The sequence below is a fragment of the Triticum urartu genome, chromosome 5A (genome assembly GCF_056163025.1).
Source record: "Triticum urartu cultivar PI428250 chromosome 5A, HENAU_Tu73, whole genome shotgun sequence".
NCBI classification, from domain to species: domain Eukaryota; kingdom Viridiplantae; phylum Streptophyta; class Magnoliopsida; order Poales; family Poaceae; genus Triticum; species Triticum urartu.
Window position 1 is genome coordinate 10,408,475 of NC_141877.1, and position 24,160 is coordinate 10,432,634.

A 24,160-nucleotide genomic window follows, 5' to 3' on the forward strand; every position below is an offset into this window, starting at 1 on the left:
ACATGACCACGAAGAAGGTTGCACATTACTTCTCTGACCACTCCATTACAGTCGTCAGCGACGCCCCACTGTCAGAGATTCTGCATAACAGAGATGCAACTGGTCGAGTGGCCAAATGGGCGATTGAACTCCTTCCCTTAGATATCAAGTTTGAAGCAAAGAAGGCTATCAAGTCCCAAGCAATCGCAGATTTCATCGCCGAGTGGATTGAACAGCAACTTCCGACTCAAGTTCACTCGGAGCACTGGACCATGTTCTTCGATGGATCTAAGATGCTGAATGGTTCCGGTGCTGGGGTAGTTCTAGTCTCCCCCCGAGGAGATAAGCTCAGATATGTTCTCTAGATTCACTTCGATTCCTCCAACAATGAAGCAGAGTATGAAGCACTTTTGTATGGGTTGCGCATGGCCATTTCACTCGGCGTCCGTCGCCTCATGGTCTATGGCGACTCAGATTTGGTGGTTAATCAGGTGATGAAGGAGTGGGATGTCAGAAGTCTAGCTATGACTGGTTATTGCAATGCAGTAAGAAAGCTAGAAAAGAAATTCGAGGGGTTAGAGCTTCATCACTTCCCCCGACTGAAAAACCAAGCAGCTGATGATCTGGCAAAGATAGGCTCCAAGAGGGAAGCCATTCCCAGCAACGTGTTCCTGGAACACATCCACTCGCCGTCAGTTCAAGAAGATCCCTTCACAGAAGAAACCCCGCAGCCGAAAAGTGCCACAGATCCGACTAGAGTCGAAGTTCCTGTGGTGGTCGACCTAATCATGGAAGTCTTGGCGATCACTCCCGACAGGACGGTACCGTACATCGCGTATATCCTAAGAAAAGAACTCCCAGAGGACGAAGAAGAGGCTCGACAGATCGTCCGTCGATCCAAGGCCTTCACAGTCATAAAAGGACAGTTGTACAGAGAAAGCGCGACTGGAATCGGTCAGAAGTGCATAACACCAGAAGAAGGTCAGATGATCCTTGATGAGATCCACTCGGGGACCTGTGGTCACCATGCGTCCTCTCGGACCATCGTGGCCAAAGCATACCGAGCGGGATTTTACTGGCCAAGAGCAAATGAGATGGCAAAGGAGATAGTCGACAAGTGTGGGGGGTGTCAGTTCTACTCCAACATGTCACACAAGCCCGCATCAGCCCTGAAGACCATTCCACTCGTCTGGCCCTTCGCTGTCTGGGGACATGGTCGGCCCTCTGAGAACAGGCAGGAGCGGTTTCACCAATGTGCTTGTGGCAGTCGACAAGTTTACCAAATGGATTGAAGCTAAACCCATCAAGAACCTTGATGCTTGCACTGCTATTAGTTTCGTCAGAGGACTAACATTCAGATATGGAGTCCCTCACAGCATCATCACTGACAATGGGTCAAACTTCGATTCAGACCAGTTCAGAGCCTTTTGCGCCTCTCAAGGCACTCGAGTCGACTATGCATCAGTCGCCCATCCCCAGTCGAATGGACAAGCTGAAAGAGCAAATGGTCTGATCCTCAAAGGACTAAAACCTCGACTAATGCGTGATCTCAAGCACGCGGCAGGTGCCTGGGTCGACGAGCTTCCGTCAGTTCTGTGGGGATTAAGGACCACCCCTAACCGGTCGACTGGAAGAACCCCATTCTTTCTTGTTTATGGGGCCGAAGCCGTTCTGCCAAGTGATCTCCTTCACAACGCTCCCCGAGTCGAGCTTTACACCAAAGATGAAGCAGAACAGGCTCGGCAAGATGCAGTAGACCTCCTGGAAGAGGAAAGAGAGATGGCCATGATCAGATCGACCATTTATCAGCAAGACTTGCGTCGATTCCATTCCCGGCATGTCAAGAGTCGAGCCTTCCAAGAAGGAGATTTGGTCATCCGAGTGGATCAACAGAAACCACACAAGCTTGCTCCTACTTGGGAAGGCCCCTTCATCATCACCAGAGTCCTCCGCAACGGAGCGTATCACCTCTACAATGTTGATCGCCAGATCAACGAGCCGCGAGCTTGGAACGCGGAGCTGCTCCGCCACTTTTACACTTAAGTTCCTTCCTATAAAGATGTAATAAGAGAAACTTCCGCAGTTCATTTTTATCAAAGTCAAGAGTGTTCCAATGATTGTTGTCACTTTTGTTTACATACGAAAACCCCCAGTGGGTGACTTAGCCGCGAATCCGTTTCGCCTAAGTTCAAAAAAAAATCCTACCGAGTGGAGAGCAAACCTCCCACTCGGAGGCTTAGCTGCAGTCCAGCACTCGCCTAAGTTCTCCTACGAAGAGACTTAGCTGCAGTCAGCACTCGCCTAAGTTTGAAAAATCCTACCGAGTGGAGAGCAAACCTCCCACTCGGGGGCTTAGCTGCAGTCCAGCACTCGCCTAAGTTCTCCTACGAAGAGACTTAGCTGCAGTCAGCACTCGCCTAAGTTTGAAAAATCCTGCCGAGTGGAGAGCAAACCTCCCACTCGGGGGCTTAGCTGCAGTCCAGCACTCGCCTAAGTTCTCCTACGAAGAGACTTAGCTGCAGTCAGCACTTGCCTAAGTTTGAAAAATCCTACCGAGTGGAGAGCAAACCTCCCACTCGGGGGCTTAGCTGCAGTCCAGCACTCGCCTAAGTTCTCCTACGAAGAGACTTAGCTGCAGTCAGCACTCGCCTAAGTTTGAAAAATCCTACCGAGTGGAGAGCAAACCTCCCACTCGGGGGCTTAGCTGCAGTCCAGCACTCGCCTAAGTTCTCCTACGAAGAGACTTAGCTGCAGTCAGCACTCGCCTAAGTTTGAAAAATTCTGCCGAGTGGAGAGCAAACCTCCCACTCGGGGGCTTAGCTGCAGTCCAGCAATCGCCTAAGTTCTCCTACGAAGAGACTTAGCTGCAGTCTGCACTCGCCTAAGTTTGAAAAATCCTACCGAGTGGAGAGCAAACCTCCCACTCGGGGGCTTAGCTGCAGTCCAGCACTCGCCTAAGTTCTCCTACGAAGAGACTTAGCTGCAGTCAGCACTTGCCTAAGTTTGAAAAATCCTACCGAGTGGAGAGCAAACCTCCCACTCGGGGGCTTAGCTGCAGTCCAGCACTCGCCTAAGTTCTCCTACGAAGAGACTTAGCTGCAGTCAGCACTCGCCTAAGTTTGAAAAATCCTACCGAGTGGAGAGCAAACCTCCCACTCGGGGGCTTAGCTGCAGTCCAGCACTCGCCTAAGTTCTCCTACGAAGAGACTTAGCTGCAGTCAGCACTCGCCTAAGTTTGAAAAATCCTACAGAGTGGATAGCAAACCTCCCACTCGGGGGCTTAGCTGCAGTCCAGCACTCGCCTAAGTTCTCCTACGAAGAGACTTAGCTGCAGTCAGCACTCGCCTAAGTTTGAAATCCTACCGAGCGAGAGCAAACCTCCCGCTCGAAGGCTTAGCTGCAGCCCAGCGCTCGCCTAAGTATGAAACACATCTCATTTCCCAAGGACGACGAGGGGCAGGTCGACTTCCACCTTCTCCTGGAGAGCTTCGCCACAAATACAATGTGCGCTCCGTCCCACCTCACAGCAACAGGGTGTGGGTCGACCGCCACCGCCTCCTGGAGAGCTTCGCCACAAATACAATGTGCGCTCCGTCCCACCTCACAGCAACAGGGTATGGGTCGACCGCCACCTCCTCCCGGAGAGCTTCGCCACAAATACAATGTGCGCTCCGTCCCACTCTGCAGTAACAGGGTGTAGATCGACTACTACCTTCTCCTTCGGAGCTGCACCACAGACACAAAGTTATTTCGAGTGAAGACCAAATTCCACTCGACGGGTCATCCACAAAGAGATTCAACGACAAATCAAGTTCAAATAAAGCCTAAAAGGTCCCGGAGACCTCAGATCAAAGTACTCGAGCCCCCGGCCCGGCAGAGTTTAACTGTTACACTTCCACTCGGCATTCCGAGGAAAATTTAAGGCAGAGTTTAACGGATTACAAAATACACTCGGCATTCCGAGGCAAGTTTTTTCATTCCTCAGGAGGAGGAGGACTGGCAGGGGCGACAAACTCATCCAAGTCGATCCCATCTGCGATACGGGTAGCAGCAGCAATAAATGTCTCCATGAAGTCCTGGAAGTTGTGCTTCCTCATGTTGGCGACTTGGATGGCGGCCAGCTTCTCCTCCCGCACCTCCTTGCAATGGACGCGGACCAGAGACAGAGCCACGTCAGCGCCACACCAGCTGAAGACTTCTACCACTCCTGCACTCGGTCAGGGATTCCATTGAGACGAGTCATCAGAGACTCAAGATCATTCTGGAGCGTAGACTCTGGCCAAAGCGTCGGGTCGATCCGCGTCATGGCAACCTTCAGTCGAGCCAAGTAATCCACGACGCCGTCAACACGGGATTCCAGTCGGAGCAGGTTCATGGCAGCTTCATCTTTCACCGGAGAGTTGATTGGATCCAAACCTGTTTCGATCCGCCCAGTCTCCTCTTCAAAGTTCTGGCAAAGTTCTGCATACACGACCCAAGGATAAGTCAAATTTCGTAAAACTGAGTCGACACAAAAAAAAACCAGTCGGAACTGAGTGTGCACCTTCGAGCTTGATGTACAGCTTCTTGGCAAAACTCCTCAATTAGCCCTCCAGGTCGTCCCTCCTGCGAGCGATGCCTTCCAGCTTCTCGTTCAGGGTGAGGTTCTCCTTCTTCCAACGCGAACACTCCCTGTTGGCTTCATTCAGAGCGGTCTTCAACTTGGTATTCTCTCCTTCTAATTGGTCGACCGAAGCCAGCTTCTGTGCGGCCAGAGCGGTCTTGTCATCAGCCTCCTTACGGGCAGCAGCCAAGTCCTGATCCTTCTTCGCCAGAGCTTCTTTCAGTTTTTCTGCAAAAAAATGATGAGTGAGTCGGAGAAAGCGAAAAGATACTCAAGCCTAAAAACTAACCAGTCGACGAAGGCGTCTTACCTGCGGCGCTGTCTCTGACCTTCTGCAGCTCTGTCCTGGCCAGCTCCAGATCAAGGTTCATTTGAATTTGCTGCTTCTCCAAGTCAGCCAAGCGGGTTCCAAGATCACAAGATCTCTGAAGTCAAAGGGGAGGAGTTACAATTTCAGGAAAAAAAGCAACAAAGGCAATAAATACTAAGACTACGGTCGACTGCCAGCAGTCCACCATAGTCTCGGGGACTACACCCAGTGGGTGCACTTAGCGTGCCCCCACCGGTTCCTATCCCACCCGACCGTCCCTTGAAGTCGAGTCCAAGACAAGTTGCTTCCGAGCAGCTAAGAGACAATAATGGAGTTTCTAAGACTACAGCCGAAGCAAAACATTCGACAGTAGCCTCGGGGACTACACCCAGTGGGTGCACTCAGCGTGCCCTCACAGTAAAAAAAGGGGAGAAAGACGTCGACTGCCTGCAGTCGACAGGATACCGTTCCATTCGACATGACCCGATCAGACGGAGCGAAGAAACTCAACTACAACGACTCAATTTAAAGACTACAGTCGACTGCCAGCAGTCCACCGTAGTCTCGGGGACTACACCCAGTGGGTGCACTTAGCGTGCCCCCACTCGTCCAAGAATTGACAAACACACCCAGTGGGTGGTGTACAAACTTAAAGATCTTCGGAAAAGAGATTCTTCAAAGGACATATCGAAACAGACCAAGTGTTGAAGTCGACTGACCTGGACATTGCTCTGAAGAGCCGAGCTTGCGTCATAAGCCGCCTGGCAAGCCTCCCGAGCCACTTTCACCTGTTCCATCATGATTCCAGCCTGGCGTACGGCCTCCTTCGCAGCAGCCGCTTGGTCCTCAGGGACGGGGTACGCAGCAAAAAGCGAAGACGGATCCGCAGTCGACGCTGAAGGCCGCACACTCGTCAGAGGAACAGCGAAAGTCACGGAAGCCCGAGTGGGTTCGCCATCGTCCCGAACTATAGCCTCAGGCGCCGGAGTGGATTGCGGAGTCTTGCCAGTCAACGCCTTCTTCTTCCTCTTCACCCTCAGTGGTTCGTTGTCATCGTCGTCCGGGAGGTCAATAACATGAGGAGGAGCTGCAAGGAAAACGTTCAATCGACCAGAGTCGCAATAAAGTTTCAGTCGACTCGAAAGCAGGACGTCAGTGATCGTACCAGGGTTGGAGATGACAGCGTCCTCCATCTCTTGGTCGTCGTTCCTGGCGGAGACCTCAGAAGTTGCACCACTGCAAATCTCGAAAGTTAGTCAGTTGGCCCGGTGAATCGACCAAGGATCCGTCCACAGTCGACAAAGGAAAGCAAGTGTTATTGTTACCCGGAAATGGTGGGAACAACTATCTTCATCTTGGGCAAGGCCTTGGGCGGCTTGGATGGCGTCACTCGTGGGTGCTTGGGAGCCTTCCCGGTCGGCGGAGGAGAAGAAGTCCAAGGGCGTTTCAACGACTGCCCAACAGGAGCAATCGCCTTGCTACGTTCCTGCGCTGGATCGTGGGAGAGCTTGGATCGCCCCTCCGGGCGGGAGGGTTCAGCCTCCCCCTCCTCTTCGCTGGAGAAGATGTCGTCGCCTTCCTCTCCCTCACCGTCGGACTCCCACTCGACCTGGTCGTCCCCGCACTCGCCTCCGCTCCCCTCACCTTCCTCAGTCGACCCTTGTGCCCCGTTGGGCGTCGAGTACATCTCAGTGGTCGCCTAGAAGACAACAGACAGGACAAAAGTCAATCGACTTACCCAAAGAAGACCAATACAGAAGGCCAGACATCCGACACAAAGACATACCTGATCCACTTCATATGAGTTGTCGAGTGGAATTACCCTTCGGGCTCCTCGGAGGCTGTCTTTGTTCCCCGTGATGCTTGACAGCCACCCCTCCAGCATCTCGTCGGTGACCTCCTCCGGGTGGATCCGAGTGGTGTCGTCAAGGCCAGAATACAGCCACATCGGGTGGTCTCGCGCCTGGAGCGGTTGGATGCGCCTCTGGAGAAAGACCTCTAACAGGTCCATCCCAGTCACCCCCTCACGGACAAGCTCAACCACTCGACCCGCAAATACCTTGACTTGGGCACTTTCTTCCGGTGTGACTTTCAGAGAGACAGGCTTCTCGGCTCGGTCGAGGGAAAAAGGAGGAAGACCAGTCGACTGTCCGGGGGTCGCCTGGTCCTGGCAGTAGAACCAGGTCGACTGCCAGCCGCGGACCGACTCCGGGAAGGTGATAGAGGGGAAACAGCTCTTCCCCCTCGTCTGGATCGCCAGGCCCCCGCATAGCTGGATCACTTGCGTCTTCTCATCACTCGACTTGGCCTTTTTAACCGACTAAGAGCGGCAAGTAAAAATATGCTTGAAAAGCCCCCAATGCGGATGGCAACCCAGGAAGGCCTCGCACATGGAAATGAACGCGGCAAGATAGACTATGGAGTTGGGGTAAAGTGATGGAGCTGCGTTCCGAAGAAATTCAAGAAGCTCCGGAAGAATGGATGGGGAGGCAGAGAAAACCCTCGGTCGATGTGGGTGGCGAGGAGCACGCACTCACCGTCGCGAGGTTGAGGTTTGATCTCCCTCCCCGGGAGACGCGCAGCCTCGTGGGGAATGGCTCCTCCCTTGACCATGTCGTCGAGATCCTCCTGCCGGAGCACCGATGGCATCCAGTCGCCCTAAATCCAACCCTTGGGCAGGGCGGTCCGGGAGGAAGATCCGCCTCGTGCAGACCTCTTTCCTTTCCCCGCCGCCACCACCTTCTTCGCGCGCTCCAAAGCAGTGGTCTTGCCCTTCACCATCGTCGCCGGCAAGGTCTCACACGGGCTAACGGCGCTAAGGTACGGCCGAAGGTCACGGGAAGGCTGGCGAAGGGAGAGCGGAAGAAGGAAGAAGAAGAAGAAGAAGAGAAGCGCACGGCTTGGAAAACCCGAGCCGGCAACTTATAAGGGGCCGCTCCCGAGTGGCTGACTGGTAGGCCCAGGCAGTCCAGTCAAATCCTGCAACAGACGCGCGCGCGGTACGTGGCGAAAAAGGCGATGCGAGGATCGAGGAGTTTCCACTTTATCACTTCCGATTACTGCGGCCGCTCCCGTCCCGCGCGCTTCCCAAAATCCGAATCCCATGAGATCCGTGGGCCGCAGAACCACTTGCCAAAAACAGAGTATCCCGCTCGCACCAACACTCGGCATGTCGCAAGCAAAGATATTCACTCGACGAAAGGCCTGGAATGGATCAAGGCGACAGAAAGAGGTTGATGACATCGTCCGTGACAACTGACCCTAAACAAGGCACTCATACAGCCCCAAAGAACCAGTCGGAAAGGATCCCCAACTCTTTCCCCACTCTAACCTCGATCCATTCGGGGGCTAATGATGAAGCTATGTACCTAGGGTAGGAGCATGGACCCGTCCAAAGAGCCCTACCCAAGGACATCCCCTAGAAGAAGTCAACTTTCAATCGACTTGAAGGTATCCCACTCGACCAAGAAGCTACCAATCGACCAAGAAGCTACCACTCGACCATGAAGCTAATCACTCGACTGCCAGGAGACCTACGGTCACTCAGTAGGCAAACGGTCAGCTGTTAAGTAGTCTTCATGGTCATTCTAGCACTTTATTAGAGGCGTTACCAGTAACGCCCAATCTTAAATGTACCTTAAACCCTGCATTACTGAGGGCAGGAGGGGGCCGGCGAACTCTATATAAGCCACCCTCCTCCTCAGTATGGAGGGTTCGCACCCCTGTAATCCATACACACATAATCCAGTCGACCGCCTCCGGGCTCCGAGACGTAGGGCTATTACTTCCTCCGAGAAGGGCCTGAACTCGTAAACCTCGCGTGTAACAACTTCCCAATAGCTAGGATCTAGCCTCTCCATACTCACCCCCCTACATCACTGTCAGAGTCAAAACCACGACAGTGAGTGTAAGCCAACTATGTGTCTCCCCTTTTATTCTATATATTGCATGGGATGTTGTGATGATTGCCTGACTTGCGACATTGCTTTCAATGCGCACTACAAGAAATATGTCAACTTATGACCTTCTGTCAGTGACCCTCGAAGAATTGGTCATAAATTTATGACCATTTTAGACCAATTGGTCAAAAGCTGTTCAGGGGGCTCCAAACCCTAAACCATTGCGACCATTTTGGTCAGAAAGGTCGTAATTTCCTTACACGAAATGGTCACAAAGCAAATAGTGCTAGTCCGCTGCCTTATTTCTAGTTGTTAATGACCAATATAGATGGTTATAGCCTTGTAGATTGTGGTGGGTTGTGATGACTAGGCGCCATCTCATCAGTTTTGCCTATGTGTCATGTCCATGTGGCAGTTTTTGCCCTAGGTTGTGAAGCAACCTATATTTCTATCATTCCCAAAATTCCCAAAAAAATCTCATAAATTCTTTGGGGCATATCTTCATCAAATATGTAAAAATCCATCCTTGCCTAGTTCAAAACTAATTCAACAATATTCATTTTCCTATTCTGTTCACAACAACACTTTATGAAGGAAGTGCTATTTATATATTCTTGATTGCCCTCGGAATTTTTGGGCACTCTTTATTATCCAAATCATTACCGCATGACAAAATTCAGCTCCATTTTCCTAGCAAATCTTCTTCGGCAAATTTCCAAAGTTTTTTGTCCACCTAGAAGCATTGTGAAGGAAGTACCTTTTTTATATCTCTAAATGACATGAAATTTATACAGTTCCTTCATATGTCCAAATTATCACCCTCCTCCAAATTGCAGCTCAGTCAAATCATCTATGTGAGCCCAGGTTCAATTTATATTTTATGGCCAAATTGGCACATTGCAAAGCAAGTGTTATATAGACCCCTCCTATTACCCTCAAACTTTTCGGGCACTCTTCCATACCCAAATCATTGCCACATGATAATATTCAGCTCAATTTTCCTAGTAAATCTTTCTCGGGAAATTTCCAAAGTTTCTACCTCGAGAGAAGCTTTGTGAAGTAAGTACTAGCTAGGCTTACCCAAATGATCTGAAAATTTACCAGCGCATGACCATACCTAAGTAACTTACCTACACCAATTTTGAGCTCATTTCATTCATCCAATCTCTCTCACTAGTTTTCCCAAGTTTCTGTCCATAGAAGAGCATTGTGAAGGAAGTACTACTTTGGCATGTCCAAATGGTATCAATTTTCTACAATGCTTTCTTATGCCCAAATAACCATCCTTCACAAAATTTCAGCTCACTCCATTCATTATTTTGAGCCCACCTTCAACATTCATATTTTTGTCCAGCGTGGTACTTTGCAAAGCAAGTACCACCTGGGATCCTCCTTTTGAGCTCAAAATTTGTGAAGACATTCTACTTAGTAGATGATCATCCTCAGCCAAAACTCACGCCCATTGGCCATGTGCATTTCCCGTACTGCTAATCAAACACTTGGCTGCTAATTCATGTTTGAGCATCGATCGGTCTCCTCGTGAGAATCTTATGTTGTAATTTTCTTCCTAGCACCAACCTAGGGAGTGCCCAACCCACTAGACATGCCTAGGCCGCCCAGAACACATGGCAACATTACGGTCACGCGGTGACCACGCGACGGGCATGCGAGTTTACGCGCTCTAGAGTTGGGGCCCTCGGCCACCGTCCAAACCTCGATGTATCGCCACCAAACCATGTATTTATGATTAAATAGGTCCTTATCTAACTAGAAATGATTTTTGGAAAAAATAAATAGCAAACTATGAGGCAGCTGCAGTTAAAATTTGCCCCGCTTCCAGCTGAATCGGCGGAAATTTGTCTTTTTCACGAGAGGTGGATCAAAACTTTTTACACCCAACTATTTTGTCAATTGTGCATTAAATATGTCCTAGTATTTTAGAAAATTGATTTGGTCCAATTTTGCAACAATTATTTGGTAGTTCCTTCACAAAAAAACTCCTTTCGGACACTTGGAAAATGAAAAATGGTTTTTTCGTCCAAAGAAAATGAAAACTTCCTTAGGCAACATTGTTTGCCATTCCAATATGCACCCTTGTGCAAAATATGAGATCATTTGAACAAACTATGACACGAATGTGGCCATAAGATTGATCATTTGGCTTGAAAGCCATGAATCTTCAGAGATGATAGCTCATTTCTGAGAACACTTTTTTAAAATAATTGCCGTATTACAAGTTTGTTATTTTTCTTGGGAACTTGGCCACATATAATGACACAATGCGAAGGTTTCCCAATTTTTTGATTTTTTTTGAATTATTTATGCCCGTTTCAAAATGCGGTCAAAACGGCGGGCTTGACCGTTCCTAGCTAGTGGTTGAATCTTGGAAAACTTTTGGTGTTTCTCTGATTAAATAGATACTTATGTACCTAGAAATGATTTTTGGAAAAAATAAATAGCAAACTATGAGGCAGCTGCAGTTCAAATTTGACCCGCTTCCAGCTGAATCGGCGGAAATTATTCTTTTTACATGAGGTGGGTCAAAGATTTTGACACCCAACCATTTGGTCAATTGTATATTAAATATGGACTAGTATTTGAGAAAATTGATGGAGTCCAATTTTACAACAAATATTTGATAGGTTCTTCACAAAAAACATTTTTGCCTCTCGGAAAATGATTAAAAATAGCTAGAAAGATCAGAAATGCGTAAAAATTGGTCCTTATCCATAAAATATGGTCTAATTCTAGTGAAAATTTGTGTGGTACCCTTTTGCAAAATATTTTTGATACCTACTTCACAAAATCCTTCTAGTTTTAGTAGTACTTGGAAACTCTTTTAAATCACTAGTTTTCTGAACCAATCAGAACCATTCCCACGGATCGATGACATGGCGCCCATCCATCCATCCATCTCTCCATCCCACATCCATCCATCCATCTATCTACAGAAAAAAGGAAAAGGAGATAGCCCACCCGCAGCCCAAACCCTAGCTCAGACCCCCCATCTCCTCGCCGCCGCCGCCCCCTCCCGATCTCACCCCCACCTCTCCCCTCAACCAAGGACGACGGAGATCCAGTCCTCTCCCTGCGTGGCAACCCTTCCTCCCACCCACTGCCGACCTCGCCGTCCTCCTCACCCACCGCCCACCTCGTCCCTCCCTCCTCCCTCTGCCCCTTGCCTCGATCCCCCAGATCCAATCGACACAACCCCGCCGCCCCCGCACCCCGTACTGTCCACCATGGCCGCCTCCTCCTCCTCCGGATCCCCGCACCAACCCACCACCCCGCCGTGGGGGCGTGTCTGCGGCGGCTGCCCGATCGCACGTCGTGCCTCCCTCTCCCTCGCACCAATTCTCGTCACCGCCACCAACATCGCCCAATCCCACCACCGATGGGCCAGATCCCGCCCGATTTCGGCATCCTCCGGTGCGCCCAACACACCACCGTGACCTCCTCCATCCGTTCCTTCCTCCCATCGGGCCAGATCCGGCGCGCGCGTCCTCCAGAGGCCAAGCGCAACCCTTCCTAGCGGCTAGGGTTGTGGCTAGCACGTTGCCGTCGTGGCTCCGGTGACTCAGGTGAGTCTCTCCACTCCTCTTTGTCACATACCTCCCTCTCTTCCTCACCTCTTCTTGTCTCCCTTGCAGATCTCGACGTCTAGGTTTGTTTCTTGCTCCGTTGACGGCTAGGGTTCCGATGTGGTTCGGTTGTGGCATGGCGGAGCGGGCGACAGAGGTGTCTTGGAAGCCACCAACATCAACAGCGTGCTCCTACTCCAGCTTCTGGCCAGGGTTCGTCGGCCTCCTCTCTCTCTCTCTCTCTCTCTCTCTCTCTCTCTTCCCCCACTGTCTCTCTATTTCGATTTACCCATCTAAATTACGTCTCTCTACAACTGACCCCTTCTCTCCCCTCGCCTTGTGGATGCAGATCTGTCGAGGGATACATCATCGCCGGAATGTTGTCCTGGGTGCAGTCCTCCCTCATGCCACAACACCCACACTTGACTGACTCTATCTCCATTGCTGCTGGCTATGGCTATTGCTCTATGGTGCGGTGTGCTGTGCTGAGCTGGCCTTGGTTGGATTCTTGGGAGGCTATTTGTAGGGAAGGAGGTTATTACGGTTGTGATGGTAGGGGTGGGGATGGGAATTTAGGTTGTTGTTACTTGGTAGTGCCTACATAGTGAAGTCTAGTTGATTTTTCATATGGTATACCTTGTTATCGATCATCATTTGCTTCCTAATACACCTCATCAAAGCTTTCAAAGGCTCTCATTTTTCTGCATTACAAAAAATTGTAGTGCTGACCCCACAAGTACTTAGCATTTCTAAATGTGTCTATTTCTTTTGCTCCCCTAGGTTTAACCCCTAAGCTGCAAAAACTTTAAATTGGTCTGTGGGCAAGTGGGTTGGTAAATATAGAAGATGTAGAACTGAAGCTTGGTACTTAGCCATTTAATTTGTAGGTACTTAGTCTTACCTACACAATGAATTGTAGTTCGTTTGTCATATGGTTAGTGTTGGTCATATGCAAGTAAACTGGATACCCACCAGACTAACTATTTCCCAAAGTTAGAGTGATACATTCTGTACTACACTGCTAATGCCTATCCGAGTTCGTTGTTCTATTTTCATGGTAACTAAATGTTGAATTTAGCCAAACTTCATGTCACCATGCGAATAATGTTTTTGCTCAAAATTCTTTTCTGTTTGTGTGGTGCTAAACTGCCAATAGAAGACGAGAGTTCTTGTTGAACAACGCTACAATTGCATTGTTGTATGTTATTTAGGGTTGTCCTAGTTGCATAAGAGCATCTTTTACTGTGCGTTTTGTTTCTTTGCTCAGTACAGAATGTATTGCAAGTGTTGTTCATTATTTTTTCCTTTTGTCTAAATATATCACAAAAAGTTATGTATGGAGTAGTGATTGTCTAATGTCCTCTTAGATTACCAAATGGATGAAGCGAAATCTTGTGTGACCCCGTAGCGTAGCACGGGCATCCTACTAGTTGGTATGATAAGTATGTGTTAGGTTTGTCCAGTCCATCAATGTCGGTAAATGTGTTGTGGTCTGTGAATGTGTATAGATTTTTTTAAATTTTGTTGGTTGTTGCAACACTTGGATTATTTATTAATATAACCCAGCAGCAATGCTTCCATTTTAAGACATGTACTAGTGTGCTAAAACTACTACTGTACCTGCTTCTTCTTAGCCTGAGTAGTACATCAGGCCTGTATTAACTTGTGTTAATTGTATTAACTTGTAGCCTAGTCACTGCAGTCATCTTGTGCTTTTATCTTCTCTGTGATGTCATGTGCCTTTGAGTCTACTTATTGAAAACCTTATGCTCATATATCTTTTTAGTCCCTCTATTTCCATAAATGTGGCACTGTTTTGTTTCTAAATACTTGACACATACAAGTTTGAGGGCATTATCCTAAACCCCTGCTATGATTGATCCATCTCCTCTACTTTGTTACTTGTGCTTAATTGAGATGTTACTCAAGGGTAGTGTTTGTGCCAGCATATATAAATGATATGGTCGCTTACTTTAATATGTGTGTTGACTCAAAACTGTCAAAATATCTAGAAAGAGAGTGAACTCACTTCACATATTCTTTCAATCTTCAATGGTTATGGTTTTTGCATTATAGATTCTTAATCTCGGCTAATTCTAGATTCTTCCAATTGCTAGCTAGCTCCAAAAGCAAATCATCTTCATTTGGAAGATGCAACATTCTATCAGAATCCATTCTCCTGCTAGGAGTCGCCATGATGAAGCACCACCACCAGCTAGACTAGTGGCTCGTCGGCGTCCGCTGCTCTGACCAGGCGCAAGAGTCGCTCGACAAGCTGCAGGCCTCGCTCCCTCCCTCCCTCCTCGACGGATCCAGGAACCCTAGATGGCCAAGGTGAGACTGTAGGAGGTCAGACCCCTCCTCTCATTCTCTTCTTCTTCTTCTATCTCTAGTTTTTTTCCTCTCCGCATCTCATCTGATGTAGGCGTGTGTGCGTTCAGTCGTGTGCAGGCACTGTCCTCCCATCTCATCTCCCTTGGTGGTGAAGGAAGGAGTCCATGGAGACGGAAGCTGCTGCCCTCCCATCTCATCTCACTCCTTGCACGGTGAAGGAAGGAGGCCATGGAGAGAGAAGCTGCTGGGGATGCCGATGCCGATGCCGATTCAAGAGGAGGGCCATGGAAGGTCCTCTCCTTTCCTCTATCTTGTTCGCTTGAGTCCTGTTTCCGTCTTCTCCATTCAAACATGTTCTTCCCGATTCAGACATCTAGTAATGTGCAGGTGCTGTTGCTGACACATTCGGATGCTTCTTCTGTTAATCTGCAGGTGCTGTTGCTGGAGTGTGGAGTGTATGAGGCATGGAGTATGGAGGGGAAAGGGTCCGCGGAGAGTATGACTGGGTAATGATGCTCTGAAAATGTTTCTTTCATGCTTCTTGCACTTACCTGAACCTTAGGTGAAGGAATATCTATCTGCATGACTGCCTCTGTAGAATTATTCTTTGTTTGTTGGATGCTCGAGAGTAGGGGATATGGTTTTCTGGGAGAGACATCTTTGCAAAATATGGTTTGGTAGCTATATATCTGCTGCTAATTGAATTGGTCCTTAGTTTAGTTAGTGGACTAAGTGGTTGACTTCTAAGCTTCAGCTAGTAAAACCCACTTGCAAATTTGTCTTTATTGTTTGCATAATGTATTTGCTGCGACATGTATATCAAATACTGGACTAATAGGTTGCCATTTTGTCCACTGCATACTTTGAGGCTTTGTTACCTACTCATTTTAGAGAACTGTATACTTACTACTACAATTGGTATTACTGTTATTATCATGCAGATTATAACTGAATTATGCCCTGCTTTGTTGTAGTTGTATGCTTATTTGCTATGGTCTGAACTCTGTTTCTCTACAGGCCCTGAATCTCTCATTTTCTTTGTCGTTGCCTACTACAGGGAATCCACTATTGTTGACAGACGATGAAGGGCTTCTTACGGGCTGCTGCTCTAATGGAAGGTACACGACAAGCATGCTTCAATATGCTACACTTTGCTAGCTGTTGACATGCATCCTTCAAGATGCACCTCTGGTGATGTTCATTGCATGACCTGCACTTGTACCAATATACCATGCTGGTACCTGTAGGTTAGTGTTGGTGGTGCCTAACATGAGCTTGAATGTGGTAGTTGAAGTGTAGAACAACAGCAGGTTAATGTGTGTTATTTGCCGTATGCAAGTCTGTTGTTTTATTTGCCCTTTCTAGTATTGTACAAACTGATGCATTTCTGGCATAAACAAATTATTCTATAAGATCTGTAAAAGCAAACGTTTCACAATGCAAGTCTATTGTTTTATTTGCCCTTTATAGTATTGCATGATAGTGTCCAAATTCAGGAAGGGAAAGGTGAGGCTGGAACGTACGAGTGGGTAGATCTACTTTGTTGTTTACATTAGTGTTGCCATTGCAATTGTTTGGTTCTGGCCTCAGCAGCAGTACACTAATGCTGGTAGCCTTTGTGTTTACTCTTTTACAGGAGAGCCAGGACAAATTTGAAGTGAAAATCCATGAAGCCAAGTGCAAAGCTGTGGTGCATTGTGATACTGTAGAGATTGTGACATTGGAACGGATTTACTGTTATTTGTATTCACTTGCCAGAGATTTGTTTATTCCGCTTGACTGTAATAGATTGTGACATCGGAACAGATTTACTGTTATTTGACAAATTATGTTTGTTCTGTTTTCTTTGAAATGGTGATTTAAAAATGTGTGAAATGGAAACCTGACAAGTGGGATCCACTTATCAAAATAATCTGAGCAATGTTGAAATATTTGACGTGTGGGACCATCTCCAATATATAATGGGCAAAACAAGAAATCTATGGACTAAAAAGGCCATGACCCAAAATAAAAAGGCTATAATGTTGCAATGAAGGCCATGGGCCAAAAATAAAAAGGCTGCAATGAAGGCCCTGGGCCAAAAATAAAAAGGCTGCAATGTTGGGCTTGGTCCATGAAGCTGACAAAAAATTCATAGGAAAAAAATATAAATGGGCTGAATTAATGGGCCAGGCCCATGTAGAAAACCGAATTGGACCGGGCTGAATCTTGTGCCACATCATCTTGCCACGCTGGATGCCTACGTGGCCTGGGGAGGTTGCTAGTGACCAAAACGCCACAGTGGACTTATTTTGGTCATAAACGTTTGCGACCATTACAGAAGAAAGGTCGCTATAGTCAGTTTACGATGCCCAGCTTTTGACCTTATGTTTTTGGTCACAAAAAGGTCATAAATGGAAATTTGTGACCATTCAGTGACCAATAGTGGTGGTCATAAGTTGACATATTTCTTGTAGTGGCGGTTATGTCTCTAAGTCGTGCCTCCACATGTGGGAGCTATAGCCGCATCGAGGGCATTACAAACAATGACCTGGAAAAGATAACCGAAAAGATTATGACACTGCGATAGAATTTTTGTAGTATTTGAGGAAACCATTTTCGAGAGATTGACTATCAGAAAAAGTGAACGCCACACTGAATCAAGTATACTATGTGAAGCACATAGTGTACATACATACTAAGTTGAAGAGAAGGCACATTTAATTGGTAAACGGGTGTCGATGAGGCACATTGCAAATGATCAAGTTTTGAGATGAAAGAGAAAAAAAGGTAACAAACAAACACTAGTGAATGAAGAAGATAGATAAATAGAATAGTGAATTAAGGTTAAGAAGCTCACCTCAGCCCTGCGATGATATTCGCCCGTCCACTCATCCATTCACTGGTCAGGATCCTTTGCGCGAATGAGATGCGGGGACGTCAACACCACGGCGGTATTCTTCTTGTCGTCCCGTTGGATCCACAAAGCACAACACCTATTCAGCGGCTCATCATCTGCAATTAAAGCAAACCGAAAGTCACAACACTCGGTCGAGCAAAGTAATTTATATTTTCTAGGTGGGTGATATCCTGGGATCAAGTATAGAGCTACGTACCAAGATAGGATGAGAGGGTGATGATAGAGTTGGCGGCAAAAAGCACAGCACTCTTTGCAGGCTCATGGATATGGAGAAGGTGTCGCTCGTCAGACATGCACGAAACAGAAGAGCAGCGATCCAAGGTGAAGACAAACCGACAAGCTACATATTTTTATCTTTACCTAATAATAAAGCAAATTGGGTTTCTTTTGTCCGTCATGGCATTTTTCAAAAAAATCCCTCTATTTCAGAGAATTCAACCCGCAATCATGTTTTAAGTTAAAACGAATCGTTATTTTCCTATTTTACACAAAAGTCCCTGTCTTTTCTTGAAATCAACCTGCCGTCCAGATTTAAGTCACACCAGAACCGTTATTTTACATTTTTCGAAAACCCCTGATGTTTTAGGTAATTCATCCGCGGATCATATTTAAGTCAAACAAATGATTTTTAAAATCATCCATATCTTTTAAACCATAACTTCGATTTAAACATGTTATATATGAAATTTGATTAGAAAAATATATAGAATATGAATATGGGATTATTTACCTATTAAGTATTTTTAAATATTATTTTTGAATATATTTGAGTCAAACCAAATGAATTTTTAAATTATTTGTATCTTTTAAACCGTAACTTCGATTTTAACATATTATATATGAAATTTTATTAGAAAAATGTGTGGAATCTAAATATGATATTAATTTTACCTATTAAATATTTTTTAAAAATTGTTATGGAAGCAAACTTATAATTTATAGCGCAAGATTTGTTTTTTCCATACCGGCGGCGATCCGGATTGTAAATAAACACCCCATTATAACTATATACGAAAAAGAAAATATCGATAACTACACATGCATACCTCTGAAAAATGTCGCAGGGGAAAACAACAGATTTCCCATCGCGAGAGTGAGAGAAAGCGAGCGAGAGAGAGAGAGAGAGAGACGCCTTAAGATTAACCATATTCAACACATGTTTTTTGTTGTTTTGTGTGAACACCGAGGCCATCGCCGACGAGGGTGAGAAGGAGGATAAGCGGCAACACAAATATGATGCCTCGCAAAAATAAAGGAGATGGACCAATTGTGGTCTTGAGTGATGGTTGTTGAGTTAAGAGCGTGTGTTATGTTTTCTTTCCCGTTGCAACGCACAGACTTTTTTGCTAGTAAATAAATCTGCTTGGTATTGGGCCTTGGCGTGCTTGAAGGCGGCACGTATGTCCGGCCTATGAGCTAGGTCGTCGGGGATGTAGGGTCTGTGGAGCAGAGGGCTGGGTGGATACGAGGATTCCTCCGACGAGGACTCGGCCGCATCGCCATCATACACATGACCTACATATACATACATACATACATACATAGAGAAAAAATGAGCACCAATACTGCTACTACCACTGCTAGTCATGTCGTGATTGGGAAGGGAATCAAGCGGAGGTTTGGTACCTAATTTTGGTCGGTGTTGGGCCTTTTCACCCTCGAAGGCCGCAAACATCAATCCTCGATCCTCTGCCAGGCTTCTCCTAGTATTATTTTTCTTCTTCTTCTTCTTCTTCTTCTTCTTATTCTTCTTCTTCGCTTCCCTCTCCGTCTCCGGATTTCCCTTCCTGCGCCGCCTGCTGGCCTTGGGCATTCTAGAAAGGTTTGGGGACTAGAGAAGAGGAGCTACTCGCGTCCACGTTCGCGTCCTGCGGTGTTTGGCGTCTGGCGTGCGTGTGTTATTTTTTTCTCTTCTTTATAGAAAACGGCAGCACAAGGAGGAGGAGCGGTGCTCCGGATGCGGGAGGGATCATTTCCGTCATGGACTCGACCTGTGCTGCCCTCCCTATGAGGTTTGGGACCTAGCCCACGGAGATCGCCTCGGTCAGGGAATAACCCTGGCCCATTCGTCTATGTTCTTTCGGTTAAGCCCCTTATCATGTGAAAGTCCTATTCTGATCCCGAGCTCAAAAGGGTGGTGACGGTGGCGGTGGTGGAAAGAAGCTTCTGGAGTAAGATGTGGGGAGGGAAATAAAAAGGGCGGGAAACGGGAGGGAATGGGGTGCATTCGGGCAATGGGAGGCTGACACGTGCCCACCCAATGTACGATCTGACATGCATGACAGAAGCCATGAGCCCCTCTTTGTTTTGGATTCGGGTTTTGAATTTCGATTTTGAACTTGCTTTTTCTCTCTATTTCTATAAAAATGTCAGTTGGTGATGATGGTATGCCTGCCTTCCTGTCATGTGTATCGTCTGATCTGAAATGTATATCGCTGAGATTGAGATGCATTAATTGTTCCCGAGCCACTTGACTCACACTTTTGCAGAAACACCCCTGCATCAGACAAAACTTCAGGGAAGACTTCACAAACACAACGCCAATAGTCGGGAAACACTTTTGCGATGAAACAAACGAGGGTTTCGAGAACTCCTATAAAAATGTCAGTTGGTGATGATGGTATGCCTGCCTTCGTGCCATGTGTACCATTTGGTCTGGAATGTATGGCTGAGATTGAGATGCGTTGTCCTTGATCCAATTGACTCCCACTTTTGCAGAAACACCCCCGTGTCGGATAGAACTTTAGGAAAGACTTTCCAAACACAACGCCAATAGACGGGAAACACTTTTGCGACGAAACAAACTAGGTTTCGAGAACCCCTCCCAAATTCCTCACCGTCAGCCCCTCGCCTCTCTTTCCCAAAGACCCCAGGAGTTGAGTGGGCCGGATAAGGGTTTCATATCTATGGTTGTAATTTAACGGAACTCAGCAAATCGGATTTGGCTTTGAGATTGCCCCGGCATCTCTCCTTCTAGATCTGACCATGTGGCCGGTCGATGGAAAGGGGGACATGGCGGTGGCTGCTTGCCATATCCAAGTTTCTATATTCTACCATCCTGCTAGCATCTTGGTACGGATTTTTGTGTGAAAACTAACATCCAAAATATCAGATGAGGCCTTTTATTTTTCTCACTTGGCGATATCTTGCATAATCCTGCCGGGAAAGATGGCCACGCCATCCATACCTGCGCTTTCAGCCACCCGGCACGAAATCTAGGTTGTTGCTGTCCAGGATATTGAGCTGCAGGCCCTCCATGCCGCTCTCAACTTGCTAGGCATGCCCGATGACGGTGCCCGTGTGTACGCCAATATCTGCCTTCGGCCGGCCGTGTACCCCGCATTCATGGGAAGCAATGGTGTCCGCCGCACACAAGGAGTTGAGGACTCCCGTGTTTATTTTTATTTATTTATTTATTTTTGCGAGGGAAAAGGGTTTCATTCATCAACCAGTAGCCATGTCTGCATTACAAAGGTCCGGTACCTCGTCCGGACCAGATCGAAGCCACACCGCGGTGTGCTTTTTTATTCTACCATAGTTTGCTAAAAGATGACTAAGAGCATTTTGTTCTCTCCTTACATGCTTGACTAGAAATTCCCCATGGTCCTGTACAAGTTTAGTGATCTCACATACCATCATCATATGCTCAGACCGGTTCTCTCCTCCTTCATTAATCAGCTTGGCCACGTCTAGGCAGTCAGTTTGGACAACAATCGGCAGTGCAGACCATTGTGAGGCTAGGGAAATGCCCACCATGCATGCTGCAAGTTCAGACTCCAACGGGGACGTTCAAAAAAAATTGGCCGATGGATCCCCTCCCTCCCTCCTCCCTCGCCTCCTCCTCCCCCTCCTCCCCTCCTTGCCCTAGTCGCCCCGCTCCCCGCCTTGACCCGCTGGCCGGTGCCCGGTCATCCCCCTCTCCGCTTGCAGGTGCTCTCTCTCTCCCCTCCCCTGGCTCCCCGCGGGTGGGGTTCTCCCCTCTGTCTTCTCCGCTGCCAGTGCTCGGATCTCATTTCTGGGCCCTTGCGTCTGATGAGGAGGATTCGCGGTCGTCGGTCCCTTCCCCCTGTGGTCCCGTGCCTTGTGCTGGGGGGGTGGTGGTGCCTTCTGCCACTCCTCGTCCCCGCAAGTTCGCCCCTGGTGGCCGGGGCCGGTCGGTGGCCGCGTCTTCGTCGGTCGATGGCTGGATTCGGATCTCTCGGCGGCGGCATAAGTCTGGTAAGTTTGCTGTTGCGTCACCTGATCTCGTTGTCCTGGGCAGTGCGCCTGATGGGGAGCTTGGTGGCCTCCCATCCCCCTCTCCTGCAGCCTCTGCGGCGGCCTCGTCGCCGGCGGCGGCGACGGCGGGGTCGCTGGTGGCTTCGTGTAACCTAGATCTCGATTTCTCCGCGGTGGCCATCGGGCCGCGGGACGTCCCCTCGGGTGGGCTTGATGGGCCTTGCGGTTTGCCGTTGCCCAGTGGGCCTGCCTCTCCTCCCCCTCTTTCGTTGGTGGCAGATTTCCCCCCTCTGGTCCCGTCCGGCCCAGTTGGGCCCATCGTCCGGGTTCCTGCTCCTCAACCTTCTTTGGCCCATGTGGCGAGTCGGGCCCAGGTGGGCACGGCTCGGACGGGCTATTTATGGATCCTCCGCGGCTCTTCCTCCCCTTTGCTAGGGTTTCCGGCTTCCGCTTCTGATCTGCACCGTCACCGTCTTCCCATTCGTCGCCTCATTAGATCCTCCCCACCTCCACCCCTCCTCCTTCCTTTTGCTGTGGTGCTATCCATGGACAAGTCGCGGGGCTCTTCCGCGATCCCGCCCGTCCTCTGCTTCCCATAACAACCCCTCGACGCTCACCTGCTTCGCTTGTCACAGGCCTGGCCATTTCCAGTCTCGCTGCACCAACCCTCCTTTTTGCCTGATCTGTCGCTCTGATGGTCACCTCACGATCAACTGCATGGCTAGGCAAAAACCTCCCACGGTCATCTAGTTCGGCTCGGGCCTCCCCGGTTGCGCCTTTTTCGCCTTCGACGGTGACCTGCCTGTCCGGGAGGTGGCACCTGCTTTGTCTAATGTTGCGATTGTTACGGTCAAGGATCAAAAGATTTCGCCCCAAATTCTTCTGGAAGGGCTTCGCATTTGGGATGAGGCTGAATGGGACTGGCAAGTTGTGCAGATATCTGAATTTGAGTTCTCTGTGGTGTTTCCCTCCAAAGAATGTTTGCGGATGATTGCCTCATGCACTAGCTTCACCTTGCTCAATTGGTGGTTTCTGTTAAAGCGGCTTCTTGCAGTGGTACGACAGTTGGTCCTCTCTCTCAAGTCTGGGTTTTGATTGACGATTTGCCTGCTGGTCTCCGCTCGTATGCTTTTCTCATGTCTTTCGGGGTTCTGATTGGGAAGCCCATCGAGGTGGATGAAGACTCTCTGAACAAGGTTGGCCCTGTTAGGATGAAGGTTTGGTGTGTGGATCCTGAACGGGTTCATGGCTCGATTGATATCTTCCCTTCTCCCAATGGTATTAAGCTTCGGGTGCGGGTGGAGGGGGCTGCTGCTTTTCAGACTCCACCTCCCCCTCCTCCCCCTTCTAACCCTTCGGACAAGCATGATAAGGAGGGGGACGGATCTCTGGGTGGCCCTAATCAGAGCCATGGGTCTAACCTCCGCTTCACCCAATCTGAATGGGATGGTTTGGCAGATTCTGAATGTGAGTTGTTTCAATCCCAAGCTCCCTCTGGTGTTGCTCCTCGTGATGATTCGGTGATCCCGTCTGCTGCTCCCAATGTCCCTGCTGCTGGTGCTGATATGTCGAAGTTCCCGCCCTGCTCTGCTACCCCCGTTTCTGGTGCTTGCTCCAATCTTCCTGTCCGCCCGCTCTCCCCCACTCGATCGGGAATTGAAGATCTTCCGGCCTCTCCGGCTCGCGATGTGGTGGAATCCCAGTCCCTCCGGAAGAAGAAATCCTCATTGCGCAAATTCTCGGCTAAGAGCCGGAACTCGTCGGGCTCGAAGCACTCCATGACAGGGGTTTGTCGGCGTCTTGATCAAGATTTGGGATCTATGTCCCGTTCGGGTCCCCATGTTGGCTCTCCTGCTGCGCGGTCGCCTGCGATTCGATCCCCTGTGTCCACGGCTCGCAAAGAAAGGCGGGTGGCGAATTCAGGTGTTTCTGTCCTGGAGCGGGCTGCGGCGAAGGATCTCCCTCCCCCAGGTACATCTCCCATTCTCTCTGTTGTTGCTTCTCCGGTTCGGTTGGTTCTACCTTCTCTTTCAAATGATCATCTTTTAAATATTATGTCGGATGTGGGGGTGGTGGTTGATTCGTCTGTTGGTTCTCCTAGTTCTCTTCTTGCTTTTATTCGGGCTAACGAGATGGCTCAGGCTGCCATTGCCAAAGCCAAAGAGGCCGTTGCCTCTCAGGTAGGGGCTTCTAGTAGTGGTCCGGTCGTGGACGCGGGCGCTGGTAGTGGCCAGCCCCAATCCAACTTGTCTAAAAGGGGCACCAATAAGCGTGCTAAACCCTGTGTGGCCCCTTGCAGGTCGAGCCTTCGAATCAAGAATCTTTCTTATAAATGAG

At 48.6% G+C, this 24,160-nt stretch overlaps 1 pseudogene; it reads right to left on the reverse strand.

The window, feature by feature from the left end:
- The window catches only part of LOC125506871 (uncharacterized), a 46,631-nt pseudogene extending 27,213 nt beyond the window's left edge, over positions 1-19,418 (reverse strand).
- Positions 19,419-24,160: the final 4,742 nt, after the last annotated feature.